The 15399-nt window shown below is 38.7% G+C and overlaps 1 protein-coding gene and 1 non-coding gene across 4 annotated transcripts in view; one reads left to right on the top strand and one right to left on the bottom strand.

Annotated features, from left to right (window-relative positions):
- Positions 1-6861: 6861 nt before the first annotated feature.
- Positions 6862-6952, bottom strand: TRNAY-GUA (transfer RNA tyrosine (anticodon GUA)). The gene is given in 2 exon segments: positions 6862-6897; positions 6916-6952. It is a non-coding gene; the product is annotated as a tRNA-Tyr (tRNA).
- A 3121-nt stretch (positions 6953-10073) lies between these two features.
- The window catches only part of LOC138073110 (IQ domain-containing protein H-like), a 131559-nt gene continuing 126233 nt past the window's right edge, over positions 10074-15399 (top strand). For all 3 annotated transcript variants that reach the window (XM_068964604.1, XM_068964603.1, XM_068964605.1), the window contains exon 1: positions 10074-10094. The gene's annotated coding sequence lies outside the window, so the exon portion shown is untranslated. The remainder of the gene's footprint in view (positions 10095-15399) is intronic.

Genomic DNA, 15399 nt, shown 5'->3' with positions numbered 1-15399 from the left:
ACCTTCTAGAACTAACGCGCAAAAAAGATGTCCTTTTCATTATAGGGGACTGGAACGCAAAAGTACAGAATCAAGAAATACTGGAGTAACAGGCAAATTTGGCCTTGGAGTATAAAATGAAGCAGGGCACAGGCTAATAGAGTTTTACCAAGAAAATGCACTGGTCATAGCAAACACCCTCTTCCAACAACACAAGAGAAGATGCTACACATGGACATCACCAGTTGGTCAACACCAAAATCAGATTGATTATATTTTTTTCAGCTAAAGATGGAGAAGTCCTATACAGTCAGCAAAAATAAGACTGGGAGCTGACTGTGGCTCAGATCATGAACTCCTTATCGCCAAATTCAGACTTAAGTTGAAAAAGTAAGGAAAACCACTAGACCATTCAGGTATGGCCTAAATCAGATCCCTTGCGATTTTACAGTGGAAGTGAGAAATAGATTCAAAGGATTAGTTAGATCTGATAGACAGAGTGCTTGATGAACCATGGACAGAGGTTCATGACATTGTACAGGAGACAAGGAGCAAGTCCATCCCCAGGGAAAAGAAATACAAAAAGGCAAGATGGTTATCTGAGGAGGCCTTACAAGTAGCTGTGAAAAGAAGAGAAGCAAAAAGTGAAAGAGAAAAGGAAAGATATACCCATTTGAATGCAGAGTTCCAAAGAATAGCAAGGAGAGATAAGAAGGCCTTCCTGAGCAAGCATTGTAAAGAAATAGAGGAAAACAATAGAATGGGAAAGTCTAAAGATATCTTCAAGAAAATTAGAGATACTACGGGAACATTTCATCCAAAGATGGGCATAATAAAGGACAGAAATGGTCTGGACCTAACAGAAGCAGGAGATATTAAGAAGAGGTGGCAAGAATACACAGAAAAACTGTACAAAAACGATCTTCACGACCCAGATTGTTGAAGCTTCAACAGTATGTGAACTGTGAACTTCCAGATCAGGCTGGATTTAGAAAAGGCAGAGGAACCAGAGATCAAATTGCCAACATCCGCTGGATCAACAAAAAAGCAAGAGAGTTCCAGAAAAACATATATTTTTCCTTTATTGACTATGTCAAAGCCTTTGTGTGGACCACAACAAACTGGAAAATTCTTATAGAGATGAGAATACCAGACCACCTGACCTTCCTGCCTCTTGAGAAATCTGTATGCAGGCCAGGAAGCAACAGTTAGAACTGGACATGGAACAACAGACTGGTTCCAAATAGGAAAAGGAGTATGTCAAGGCTGTATATTGTCACCCTGCTTATTTAACTTATATGCAGAGTACATCATGAGAAACGCTGGGCTGGATGAAGCACAAGCTGGAATCAAGATTGCTCGGAGAAATATCAATAACCTCAGATATGCAGATGACACCACCCTTATGGCAGAAAGTGAAGAAGAACTAAAGAGCCTCTTGATGAAAGTGAAAGAGGAGAGTGAAAAAGTTGGCTTAAAGCTCAACATTCAGAAAACTAAGATCATGGTATCTGGTCCCATCACTTCATGGGAAATAGATGGGTAAACAGTGACGTACTTTATTTTTTTGTGTTCCAAAATCACTGCAGATGGTTACTGCACCCATGAAATTAAAAGATGGTTAGTCCTTGGAAGAAAAGTTATGACCAACCTAGACAACCTATTAAAACACAGAGACATTACTTTGCTGACAAAAGTCCGACTAGTCAAAGCTGTGGTTTTTCCAGTAGTCATGTGCAGATGTGAGAGTTGGACTATAAGAAAGCTGAGCACCCAAGAGTTGACACTTTTGAACTGTGATGTTGGAGAAGACTCTTGAAAGTCCCCTGGACTGCAAGGAGATCCAAACAGTCCATCCGAAAAGAAATCACTCCTGAATGTTCATTGGAAGGACTGATGTTGAAGCTGAAACTCCAATACTTTGGCCACATGATGCGAAGAACTGACTCATTTGAAAAGACCCTGATGTTGGGAAAGAATGAAGGCAGAAGGAGAAGGGGACAACAGAGGATGAGATGGTTGGACAGCATCACTGACTCGATAGACATGAGTTTGAGCAAGCTCTGGGGTTGGTGATGGACAGGATGGCCTGGCGTGCTGCAGTCCATGGGGTCACAAAGAATTGGCCACGACTGAGCGATCGAATTGAACTGAGGGTCAGAGTACTAGTGATAAATTATCTTCATTTTTCTTCATCTTAGACTGTCTTGATTTCTCCTTTATTTCCTAAAGGATATTTTCACTAGCTTTAGGATTCTGGGTTGATAGTGCTTTTCTTATAGCATTTTAAAAAAACTTTGTGCCACTTCCTTTCTCTTACATGGTTTCTGATGAGAAATCCACTGTCCTTTTTTTTTTTCTGCTGTAGGTAGGTAAGGTGTTGCTTTTTTTCTCCTGTTTCCAAGATTTTTCTCTGTCTTCAGTTTCTAGGAAGTCTTGACCATATCTTAACATGGATTTCTTTGGTTTTATCTTGTTTGGGATTGGCTCACCTTCTATAGGGTTGTATGTTTTGCCAAATTTGGGGGGTTTTCAGCCATTATTTTTTTTAGTACATTTTTTTTTTCAGCTTTGCCCTCTATTGCCTCTCTTTATAGGCTACATGATACAAATGTTAGATCTCTTGGTAGAATCCCACAGGTCCTTGAGGCTCTGTTCATTTCCCCGCCCCACCCTGTCTCTTTTCTCTCCATTGTTCAGATTGGATAATTTCTATTTTTCTGTCTTCTAGTTCACTGATTTACCTGTCCTCTACATTCTGCTGTTGAGCCATCCACTGAATTTTGTATTTAGATAACTGTATTTTTCTTCCAAAATTTCAATTTGTTTAAAAAAAATGTACACTTAAAAATGGTTAAGATGATAAATGTGTGTATATATATATATATTTTTGGCTGTACTGCACAGCTGTGGGATTTTAGTTCCTGGACCATGGATTAAACCCAGGCCATGGCAGTGAAACCACCGAATCCTAACCACTGAACCACCAGGGAATTCCTTGTTATGTGTATTTTAACACAATTAAAAATTCAATTTGGTTCCTCCTTACATATTCTGTTTTCTTTGTGGAGACTTTCTATTTCTTTGCTGAGGTTTTTATATTATTTCATTTGTTTCATGTATTTCTGTAATTGCTTGTGGAACATTTTTATGATGGTTGCTTTAAAATTTTTGTCAGGTAATTTTAAGCTTTCTGTCATCTCAGTGTTGGTATCTATTCCTTGTCTTTTTTCATTCAGTTCCTGGTTCTTGGTATGGTGAGTGATCCTCAATAGAAACTTTGATATTGTGGGTATTATATTATAAGACTCTGGTTCTTATTTAAATCTGTTTTAGCTGGTTCCCCTGATACCCCTGTTAATTCTCTATGCCCTTAAGAAATAAGCCAAATTAGCTACAATATATCATCCTGTGTATGCATTGCTGGATTTCATTTGCTAATATTCTGTTTACCATTGTTCAGGGGTAAGGTTGTCCTAAATTTTTCCTTTGCTATGTTTTCCTTTGGATTTAGTAGCCTGGTGAGCTTTGCCTCAGTGAGTGGAAAAATGTCTATTCAGGTCCTTTGCTCATTTAAAACTTAGAGTTATTTGTTTTCTTGCTGTTAAGTTGCATGAGCTTCTGCTATGTATTATATATATATATATATGTATATTTGTCATCACAATGTACACTTTAAATATCTTATAATTTCTTTTTTCAATTATCCTTCAATAAGGCTATAATTTTAAAAAATAGAAGGAACAAATAAATAATATGAAAATGAAAAAATGCAGAAACTGCAGATAGATATTTAAAAATAATATGATAACAATGTCAATACATTTAAAAAAATGAAAATTTTCCTAGAAAAATCTAAATTACTTGATTCAAGAAAAAAATAGGAAACTTAAAGAAAACAATACCATTAGAAAATTTGACTTGGTTGGTAAAAATATCTGTCTTACAGATGGACATGTGCATACTTGCACACACACACACACACACACACACATACAAACATAGCAAACAAAGAAGGCCTCAGGTCTTTTATAGGCAAGCTTTACCAGTTTTAAAGATCAGGTAATTCTTATATTAAATGCCATAGTGAAACAAAAGAAGGTGAGCTTACCAGCTGATTTTATGAAGCTACTATAACTTTGGTACCAAAACTAGATGAGGACAGTGCAAGAAAAAATATATAAATCAATCTTAGGAACATAAAAAATAACATTCTAAATACAGGTTAGCAGTATGACCATAACGTGTAAAATATATAACCAGCAGGAAACTGCTGTGTAACATAGGGAGCCCAGCCTGGTGCTCCGTGACAGCCTAGAAGAGTGAAATGTGGGGGGAAGGGGACTCGAGAGGGAGGGAGTATGTACAACCAGTATAAAAGCCTGACTCATATCGATGTATGGTAGAGACCGCCACAACACTGTAAAGCAAGTATCATCCGAAAATAAAAAGGTAGCAGTGTGTTTTTACGTTCATCATAATCAAGGATGGATATGTGGCAGACTCAACATTAGAAAAATCGAACAATATAATTCAGCACATTAACAGATTAATAAAGAAAAAACTCTATGATCATCATCCCATCATCACATCAAAGTTTAAAAATCGTAAAACACAATTCAACATTAATAATAAGAGAAAATCTTCTGGGCAGAATAGAAGTAGAAGAGAATTTTCTGAACTTGATTGTTGTCTTCAACCAAAAGCCCAAAGCAGTGTTCTTAGTAGGGAGGCTTTAGAAGTATTCTGTTAGTATTTCTTCATTAAAAGCAGAGACAGTTCAAGGATGACCACTGCTGCCCTCAGTCTTACTGCCGTCACTGTTGGACATTGTCCCTGAGACCCTGGCACGTGCAATAAGAGGATGTGTGGTATGGAGCGAAGGAGCGGGAGGGAAGGGTACCTATCAGGCATGTATGTGACTGCAACTATCAGAAACCCTAACTAGCAGGGCTTAAACAGTGAGTTCATTTGTCTCCTAAGGAATCAGGAAGTAGGGAAACTAGCGATGATGGTGCTTATACACAGCGTTGTAACAACTCTCTTTCCGCTTTACCTTCTTTAGCTTTCATTCATCCACCTCACAGCTCTAAGATGACTCCTGCAGATTTGTGCCTTAACATGCTCATTCCAGGCAGGAAGAGGGGGAAATAGTAGCACCAGTCTCTTCCCAGAAGCCCTTGAACGGGCCTCCTTTCACTTCTCACTGGTCACACGGCCACTGTTAAAGACAAGAAAGGCTGAAAGTGAATGTGCAAGTATAAGATTAGGATTAGTATTAGGACTGGGAACATAAATGAAATACTTAGTATTATTGATTATGCTTGGTCTAATCCATTCATGAAATTCTGTTCTTTGAAATATATTTAATATCTGGGGCTCACTTAAAATATTACTTGTTGTTTATCTAAAGTTTAAATTTAACTGCATACCCTTTAAAAAAAATTGTTTTCCTAAATCTGGAAACCCTAGAAGCTGGGGATGTTGATACCCTGAAAAAAAGTTGAGGTTCTAAAATTAGCAAGGAAAAAAGTGAGATGGCTTCTTGGGAAGCACATAACAATAAATTGCTACCATAAGAATCATACAAATATTTCCAGAAAGACAAGATTTTTTTTCCCCCGACACTGAGGCTAAATTTACCCTACAGATTTTTTCAGAATGGAAACTGAGTAGCAAAATAGGCAGCATCTTAGGATGCAGACATTCGTCAAATGCATGTATCCCATAAAGTTCAAGGCCATATGAAGTTATAAATTTAATGATAGTATTTCTGCAGGTAACAAAGAAAAACCTCCAAAAATTTTTTTAGAGATAACCATTAACCATGGATTATCCATGTGAAATTGCAATCATATTTTTATCCTACCAAATTTTAGTGAAATTTTAATAAATTCCTTTAAAAAGGAATTAATAAATTTAATTTAATAAATTCCTTTAAAAATTATGCCCACTTCACAACTACTATTTTGTTTCATCATGGTAATTTAGCAATAAGTCTCATTTGTCTGCAGGAACCTGAAAGTTAAACAAAAAGTATACTGAAGTTGCAGATAATAGGAAAAACAGGCTTTATGGGTGAATCTGAATTCATACTATCCTCAGTATTCAGTGTGAACTGACCTTCAAAGTTAGTGAGCCAAGTCCAAGTGGAAACTGGGTGGGAGAGCACAGAAGTCAAGGCAAAAACTTGTAGGATGAAAATGGTATCTTCACACACTACAGTCGTCCCTCTGTGTCCACAGGGGATTTTTGGCTCCAGGACCTGCCATGGATACCAAAATCTGCAGATGCTCAAGTGTCTTCTATAAAATGGCATTGCACAGTTGGCCCTATTTATTTCTGGGTTCTGTGTCTGTGGATTCAGCCAACCGTGGATAGAAATTGGTTGAATCTGTGATGCAGAATCCATTGTATAGCCAGTTGTATGGCCAATTGCCTCACCTTGGGGAAGGTGGTGGGCAGTCTCACAGTATAGGAGGATCGCTGGAAGCAGAAAAACCAGAAAGGTGGTAAAATAGGGTTTGTCCAACGCAAAGTCTTTTGTGGAGATGATCTCTAGTGCTCAGACAGTGGAATTCCTGCTACTTTTTAGGAGATGGCTGCAGACATTCCCTGCAGCCTACTTGAGGCAGTGTGAGAGAACCGAGTGCTCAAAGTGGAATTCTACACTGTATATGGATATGCTGTATTTAAAGAAAGTGAAAGATGCTCAGTCGTGTCCGACTCTGCAACACTATGAAATTCTCTAGGCCAGAATACTGGAGTGGGTAGCCTATCCCTTCTCCAGGGGATCTTCCCAACCCAGGAATCAAACCAGGGTCTCCTGCATTGCAGGTGGATTCTTTACCTGAGCTATCAGGAAAGCCAAAGTTTATTACCTCCTTTGAGCTGGAATCAAACCAGCGACCTAAGGATGACAGCAGCTTATCACCTTTACAGTCCTCTGCTCTACCAGCTGAGCTATCGAAGGGTGCTGACATTTGAAGAGTACCTGTTAATTCTTTCTAACATTGTTGTTAGAGAACTGACAGAAAAGGGGTAGACTAAGGAAATGAGTAGAAAGAAGCCTCACTTCTTTGACTCAATTAACTATGTAAATAAATTGTTTGTTCTCTTTCTTAAAAAGAGCAGTGTAAGGATTTTTCTTTCCTGAGAATGTCAGATTTGAGCTGTTTTGTAAAGGCAGCTGTCTTTGCTGAGACCCTAGCACATGCAATAAGAGAAAGCATGGTATAGAGAGGTATATATAGTTGCCTGCCAGGCAACAGGAGAGATTCGATTTCTCTTACAAGCATTATCTAGCGTGTAGGCTTACCTCCACTATGGACTAGATGTGTTCTCCAAAAGTTGTTGCTTATAGATTTATTCCAAAAACAATATTTACTTGTGTTTCTCACTTGCTTTATTTACCCCAAGCCTCTTAAATTCTTTAGAATTGTCTTTTTAAATGATTATACATTACAATAGTCCATCCTATATATAGTTACTGGAAAAGGAAATGGCAACCCATTCCAGTATTCTTGCCTGGAGAATCCCATGGACAGAGGAAACTGGCAGGCTATGGGGTCACAAGAGTCGGACACGACTTAGCAACTAACCCAACCATCATGTACCTTTAGTCCGAACTTGGGAATACAGCTATTAAAAGAAATCTTAGAGTGAAACATTTTATGAGACAAATATAACTTTCCAAATTGCTTTCTTTAAAAATGTGCCTCTTTCTCTAATAAGTTTGCATAGGGGAGTTGACCTTATATTCTGATGGAACTGTGGCTCTTCCATGCTCTTTGCTTTCCTTTTGAAGTCAATGATCACAAATGTTTCATTGAATTGATACAAGAATGACTGGTAGTGAACAGTGAATGGGTGACAGAGCCAGCTGACTTTTAAGGTGGAAACCCAACAGCATCAACCCAATGAATCAGTCTCTCTTTTTGGAAGAGGTAACGCTTCTTCACCTCTGTCCACAGCCCCGTTTGCTGCACCCCAGAGAACAGAGTCAATTCCAGAGGAAATGAAGACTCTCTCTCTCAAGAGACAGAGATCAAAGGTATTCATACTCCTAACTAATAAAATAAAATTGTTCTAATTTACAATATCCTCAGTGAGATTTTTGGTAATATGTGCATGTTATAGAGTTGTACGTTTCTCATAAAACTAAATATTATTTCTGCTGCTGCTGGGATGCATTTGATTTTAAAAGGGAAGATTGTTCTGCAAGTAAACTCTACCATGACAATATCAGTAGGATCTAAAAAATTCAATCATGTTCCATTATTTCTAGACTAACTGACTCAGTTAATCTCTACTGCTATCTGGTCAAGGGCCCAGGAGTCCGGAATACAAAGCTTTATATACAAATTTGCGTTCCATGGGGTATATTATTGTGTGCTGTGTGCTCTAAGTACTGTGCTTAGTAACTCAGTCATGTCCGACTCTGAGACCCCATGGACTGTAGCCCGCCAGGCTCCTCAATCCATGAAGATTTCTCCAAGCAAGAATACTGGAGTTTGTTGCCATGCCCTCCTCCAGGGGACCTTCCCAACCCAGAGATTGAACCCAGGTCTCCTGCATTGCAGGCAGATTCTTCACCGTCTGAGCCACCAGGGAAGCATGTTATTGTGAAGTTTCCTTTATCCTTAAGCATAGGATAATAGAACAAGTTCCCCAGTTTTAGACAGATATCTTAATGCGGAAGGGAAAGGGACTCTATTCTCTGACCTTGGGACCTCAGAGTACAGTGCTCATCCCAATGGAGATTCTCCTGGTTTAAAGGTGCTGGACTTTTATAGCTTGCTTTCTTATATTTATGAGCCACAGACAGACTTGTGGTAATTGAAACTTTTCAGCATAGAAGCAGACAGCTGGCAGTGTTTTTCTTTTTTCTTTTTTTCTGGGCTTACCCTATGGGGTCATGTTTACAGCTGCTCCCATTTTAAAAAAAAAATGAAAGCAGAATTGATAAATGACACAGAAGAAATTAATCCCACTGTGTCTACATAGTCAACTGTTACCTGTTCTTTGTAGACCTTGTCTTTTAACATCCACGTCTTCCTCAAGATGTTTTCACTGTATTTGTAGCACGGGTGGGCTGTGTCTTTCCAAGCTGTTAATGTAGCAGTATGTCATGTGACACCCCAGTTGCCATGGCAAATATTTGTGTTTCGTGAAAAACGTGAGTTAAAAAAAAAATTCAATGTAAATGGCCAAATCCCAAAACAGACAGGCCTTCAGGCTAGTGTTTGGCCTGCACCATCATTGTTTCTATCTCAGCTGTTTAACAGGCTGTGTGTGCAAGGCCATGGGCTAACGTGCATAATGGGAACCGGCGGGCACACCTGTTTTGCTTCTCACCGTGTTGGGACTCTCAGGCTCCGCAGTTTATAGGTAACGGAGCTACAGGTAATGTAAATATGACTAAGTTTTATCCAGTGAGCGGAATACCAAAAAAAAAAATTTTTTTGTTGTTGTAAATAATGACATTTCCTGAGTGCTGATTAACCCTGCCTTTAATTTCCTGTCTACTGACTTCACCAAGCTTTCCCCTAGTGCTAAAAGCAGTAATATCTAAAGAGTTTCTTAATAGTCCCGAGTTGCTACATTTCTGAATTGACTCTTTAATGGTAAATGAAATTATTCATAGTCTCTGTGGAAAGTGTCCTAGCGTGGAAGTTGAAAGGCTAAGAGGAAGACTGTGATAGGCCTGGCCTCGTGATAAACCCAGAACAGAGCTTGGATCAGTCCCCACCACCGGGCAGTGAGGTGCCACCATAGATAAGCCCTTTCCTGAAAATGGAACTTGGCATCTGATTATAGTTGGTCGTTTTTAGTATTTATTTTGTCATACTCTTTCTTCAAGGCAAACAGGGCTGTTGGCAAGCAGCGCATCACTGTCTGGGGGTGGGGAAGGTCTTTTTAATTATTAGCTCCTGCCTGCCTGGAAAGAGGGAACAGGCTGGCCCAGCAGGGAAAGCTGGGGAAGTGGGGGGAGGGGAATTCCCTGTGCCTTCTATTTGTTTTGTAAAATTGCCCATGAGAGTCATTTTGATTTAAACTGTGTCTGTTCTTCATTGTAGTGGAAAGGCAGAAAGTCAAGAGGATATGATAAGAAGGTCTGTAATTTCTGTGACTAGTTGAAATTTGGGGTCTGTCACCTGATGTCCCTTCCTTTTGCTTCAGGGCAGAAGTATGGGAGGCGGGTTTGACAGCTGGAGACCAACAAAAGTTGTTTCCCTCTTCTTTTATAAAAGAAATTAAATCATGTTTTCAGAAAATATGGTTCGTTTAAAATGAAAAACACTCCCCCCTCCCTTTTGGGACTGAATTATTTCTCAGGCTGCAGTCCAAAAAAGTGATTTAGCATACTCAAATTTTTCTGAATCACATCAGTCTTTGACCTCTATCAAAGATTTTCGTCTTTTAAAAATACACTTAAAAATAATAAAATACGAGAAGCAGACTCCAGTTGTTCTCCAGCACGTGCTTACACACGCGCACAGGGGTGTGCGTATGTGTTCGTACACATGTGCACTGCACTCTGCATCTATGATGTAACAGGTAAGGGTGTGGGATTTACAGTTAGGCTGACCAAAAGAAACAAGGAAACCAAAAAGTTGGAAAAATAAAACAGTCCCAACAAAGAAAAGTACATGCCAGCAAGGAACATTCCATAGGGTCATGTGTGGGTAAGAGAGGTTCCGAACATTCAGTTAGTAAGGAGCAGAGCAAGAGAGAACCAGATTTTCCTCTTACTAATAGAGGAACTTTGAGCAAGGCATTTCAGTTCTCCGTATACCACTTTCCTCCTCTGAGAAATGGGGATGATACCTCCTTTCTTTAGGGTGGCTGTGAGGATTAGAGGTGTTATCATGTGTGGAAGTACTTTGGAATGATAAAGTACTTATTTCACAATTCACTAGTCTATTTTTAAGAGCATCTTCCAGGCCTCCTTCTCTTGGTGACCTTACCAGAAGGTAAGTCAGAGGGAGTTTAGTCACCCCTTCTCAGTGAAAAAGAGTTCACGGTTTGGGTCTCTTCATACTCCTGCAGAGCTGAGAGCAGACAGGGCTCTATTTACAGCAGTGACAGCATATAGTCGTTCTGAACCTAGACAGAACGTGCTCCGGGACAAACTAATCAATTCAATTCAATCCCCTAACTTCCCTTTACTTCCTGCTGTGAGGAAACTATGAGCTTGCTTCTGCACCTTAAAATTAGGATGTGCTTTAGGAATACTAAGGCATTCTCTATCTGGAATATTTCTAACAGCTCATATTGATTGTGTTCTTAAAACATGCACTAAGTATTTTCCATACCAACTGAATGCTTGTAGTAGCCCGGAGAAACCTCTGTACTGTCATTGCCCCCAGGCCCACACAGCTGGTAAAGAGGTGCAGAGGCTCCAGAGTTTGTGCCCTGTCCCCATACCAGGTTATGAACTTTTCCCCATGGACTGGTTTCCAGATACTATTACTACTACTTTTACTACCAGCAGCTAACATGCATGTGTACCTTATCTGTGCCAGGCACTGAACTTTTTACAAGGAACATGTCACTTCATTTTTACAACTCTATGCAGTAGGTACTATTATTATTCCCATTATACTGGGAGGACCTACATACAGGGAAGTGAAGGTCATCCAACAAGTGGCAGAGCCGGAATGAACTGCATGACTGCCTAGGGCTCCAAACATTAGACATTTTTTAAAATCTCAATAATTTTTGATGGAAATCTTTCTAAAAGACATATCTCTGCCTCCCTAATGTACTTTTAAAGTGTTCTCTATTCAGTATCATACATGTATATGTCCAGTTTCTGGGGTATTTTTATTTCCTTCGGTATCAGGACAATGGTTGTCACCTCTGTGCTCAGGTCTGCTTTTATTGGCTCTGAATTCAGCAGCCTTTTCTATCTCCTAGATCATTTAACTAAGTATCAATACATTTGGCTGAATGATAAGTTTGAGTCAATCAAGTTCAGTATAAGGATCCAAGGAATAAAATAATAGACCATAGTAGAGTTTGTAGTAGTTATTTCAAGAAATCAAAAAAATAAAAAAGGAATCTAGTTCAAAGGTTTGAAGTTTCTAAAATTGCCTCTCTCAACAAATAAATCTTTTTATTATTTTAACAACTAGGAACATCTCTAGTGTTAAGATCCACTTAATTTTAATTAATATTTTGATTTTAAAAATCTACCTGTATAGATAAAACAAGCAAAGAAATACATTTATGGGACATAAGAGTCCGGGTTGAATACATGAGTGTGTTTGCTTCTGAGAATGGTGGAGGGAGAGGAATGAGCTAAAATGAAATATAGAGAGGACTTCAGTTGTCCCTAATGTTTTGTTTCTGTTATTTAAACATATATAAATAAATATATATTATAAATGTATAAAATGTACTGCATTTTAAATATTAAAATTTTTAATATATATTTTTTGTCTTCTTTGCTTCATATATATATGTGTGTATGTATGTATATATCTCATATATCTCTATTATATATAATCTGTATTATCTAACAATAGGACTTCACAGAACAACATAATTCATCCTCATGGAGGTCCTCCTGATTTAAAGATACTGGATTTTCTTAGTTTACTCTCATGAGTTTATCAGTCATGGATATATATATATATATATGTATGTATGACATATTTATGTGACAAAATATGTAATATTTATATGTCAAAGAAGGCAAAAGATTAATGTATGTCCATGATAGATGTTTTTATTATTCTCTATACTTTTCTGTAATCTAGAGACTTTTTCCAAACTAAAGGAAAACAAATAGAAAAAGGAAATCCTATTTCTTAAGCCATACACTCTATTGTAAAATATCCTTTGGTGTAGAAAGATTAGGTTTGAGTGGTAACACTGTAATATCAAATGCGGGGTCTTAGTTCTCTTAGTCAATATTGTTACTGTCTTTAGTATTTTCCCATCACATATTCTTAATCCTCTTGTTAGAAAACTATGTTACACTGTAGCTGAACTATTTTAATCAAGCAACACATGTGACGTTGAGCATGTGACTGCCCTGCAGTCTCCTTTCCCCTATCTGTATAAAGAGGATATTAGACCAGGTCATTGTTTCTGAGCAGTTTCCACATCCCCTATGACACTCACCCTGATGGCCCTAGGAAAAGGAGAAAGGCAGAAGCCATTACCTGATTGTTTGACATTAAATTATAAATGTCAAATTATTGATAAGTATTAAAGGGAAATAGATGGGGAAACAGTGGAAACAGTGTCAGACTTTATTTTTGGGGGCTCCAAATCACTGCAGATGGTGACTGCAGCCATGAAATTAAAAGACTCTTACTCCTTAGAAGAAAAGTTATGACCAACCTAGATAGCATATTCAAAAGCAGAGACATTACTTTGCCGACTAAGGTCCGTCTAGTCAAGGCTATGGTTTTTCCAGTGGTCATGTATGGATGTGAGAGTTGGACTGTGAAGAAGGCTGAGCGCCGAAGAATTGATGCTTTTGCACTGTGGTATTGGAGAAGACTCTTGAGAGTCCCTTGGACTGCAAGGAGATCCAACCAGTCCATTCTGAAGGAGATCAGCCCTGGGATTTCTTTGGAGAAAATGATGCTGAAGCTGAAACTCCAGTACTTTGGCCACCTCATGTGAAGAGTTGACTCATTGGAAAAGACTCTGATGCTGTGAGGGATTGGGGGCAGGAGGAGAAGGGGACAACAGAGGATGAGATGGCTGGATGGCATCACTGACTCGATGGACGTGAGTCTGAGTGAACTCTGGGAGTTGGTGATGGACAGGGAGGCCTGGCGTGCTGCGATTCGTGGGGTCGCAAAGAGTTGGACACGACTGAGCGACTGAACTGAGCTGAAAGTTATTAATAAATAAAAAGCTTCCAGTTTTCTTTGTTATAAATAAAACTGCCATGAACATCTTTCAAATTTGTGCATAAATATTTGTCAGTCAGTTCAGTCGCTCAGTCGTGTTTGACTCTTTGAGACCCCATGGACTGCAGCACGGCAGGCTTGCCTGTCATCACCAACTCCCGGAGCTTACTCAAACTCCTGTCCATCGAGTCGGTGATGCCATCCAACCATCTCATCCTCTGTCATCCCCTTCTCCTCCTACCTTCAGTCTCTCTCAGCATCAGCATCTTTTCCAATGAGTCAGTTCTTTGCATCAGATTGATCAAAGTATTGGAGCTTCAGCTTCAGTGTCAGTCCTTCCAATGAATCTTCAGGACTGATTTCATTTAGGATGGACTGGTTGGATCTCCTTGCAGTCCAAGGGACTCTGAAGAGACTTCTCCAATAATAGAACTCCTTGGTCAAAGGATACAGACATTTTCAGATACAAATAACCAAACTTTCTATTAGTGCTCCAAACCTGAAGCTATGAGTTTACAAATAATTTGTGTGATCATAGAACAGCATTGAGCTATAAACCTAGCCCAAGTGGCGTTGAGTTTAAATTTTACTATTCACTCATTCATTCATTCAGAGATTCTCTATTGACCCTTCACAGTGGGTCAGGCAGGGTACTAGGCACTAGGAATATAGCAGTGAACAAAACAAATCAAGTTTCTGCCTTCTTGGGATTTGTATTCTAATAAGGGAAAAGGAAAGTTGTTTATTTTAATATGTGAGGTAGTGGCAAATGCTATGAATTAAAATAAAGTAGAATATATTGGATTGGCCAAAAATTTCCTCTGATTTTTAAGTAAAAGACACATCTTTAATTTTCACCCAAAACTTTATTGAACAACATATTTGCTCTTTTGTTCCACTACCTTCTGCCATTTTCCAGGCAACTTCATAATTCCATCTTCCCAATAGTTTGTTCCATTTGAGCAAAGAACTGTTCCAGGTGCCTTTTACAGTCTTCCAGGGATTTGAAATTTTTTCCATTAAGAGAATTCTGTAAAGATCAAAATAAATGGAAATCCAAAGATGCAATGTCTGGTGAATATGGTGGATGTTCAGAACTTCCCAGCCAAGCTGTAACTGTTTTTGCCTGGTCATCAAAGAAACATGGTTTTACATTATCCTGATGGAAGGTTATATGTTTTCTGTTGACTAATTCCAGATGCTTTTCACTGAGTGCTGCTTTCACTTGGCCTACTTGGGAGCAGTTCTTGTTGGAATTGACCATTTGGTATTCCAGAAGGAGCTTATAATAGAGGACTGACTCCCTTCCAATTCCACTACATACACAACATCACCTTCTTTGGATGAAGACTGGCCTTTGGTATGGTTGTTGTTGGTTCATTTTGCTTGCCCCATGATCTCTTCTGTTCCCCATTATTGTACAGCATACATTTTTTTCATCGCCCATCACAATTTGTTTAAAAATGGAATGTTTTTGTTACATTTAAGTAGAGAATTGCATTTGGAAACACAGTCAAGAAGGTTTTTTTCCCCCCTTGTGTGT

The sequence above is a fragment of the Capricornis sumatraensis genome, chromosome 2 (genome assembly GCF_032405125.1).
Source record: "Capricornis sumatraensis isolate serow.1 chromosome 2, serow.2, whole genome shotgun sequence".
Taxonomy (NCBI): Eukaryota; Metazoa; Chordata; class Mammalia; order Artiodactyla; family Bovidae; genus Capricornis; species Capricornis sumatraensis.
Note: the sequence above shows the minus strand (reverse complement) of the source record. Positions and strands in the feature narration are given on the sequence as shown.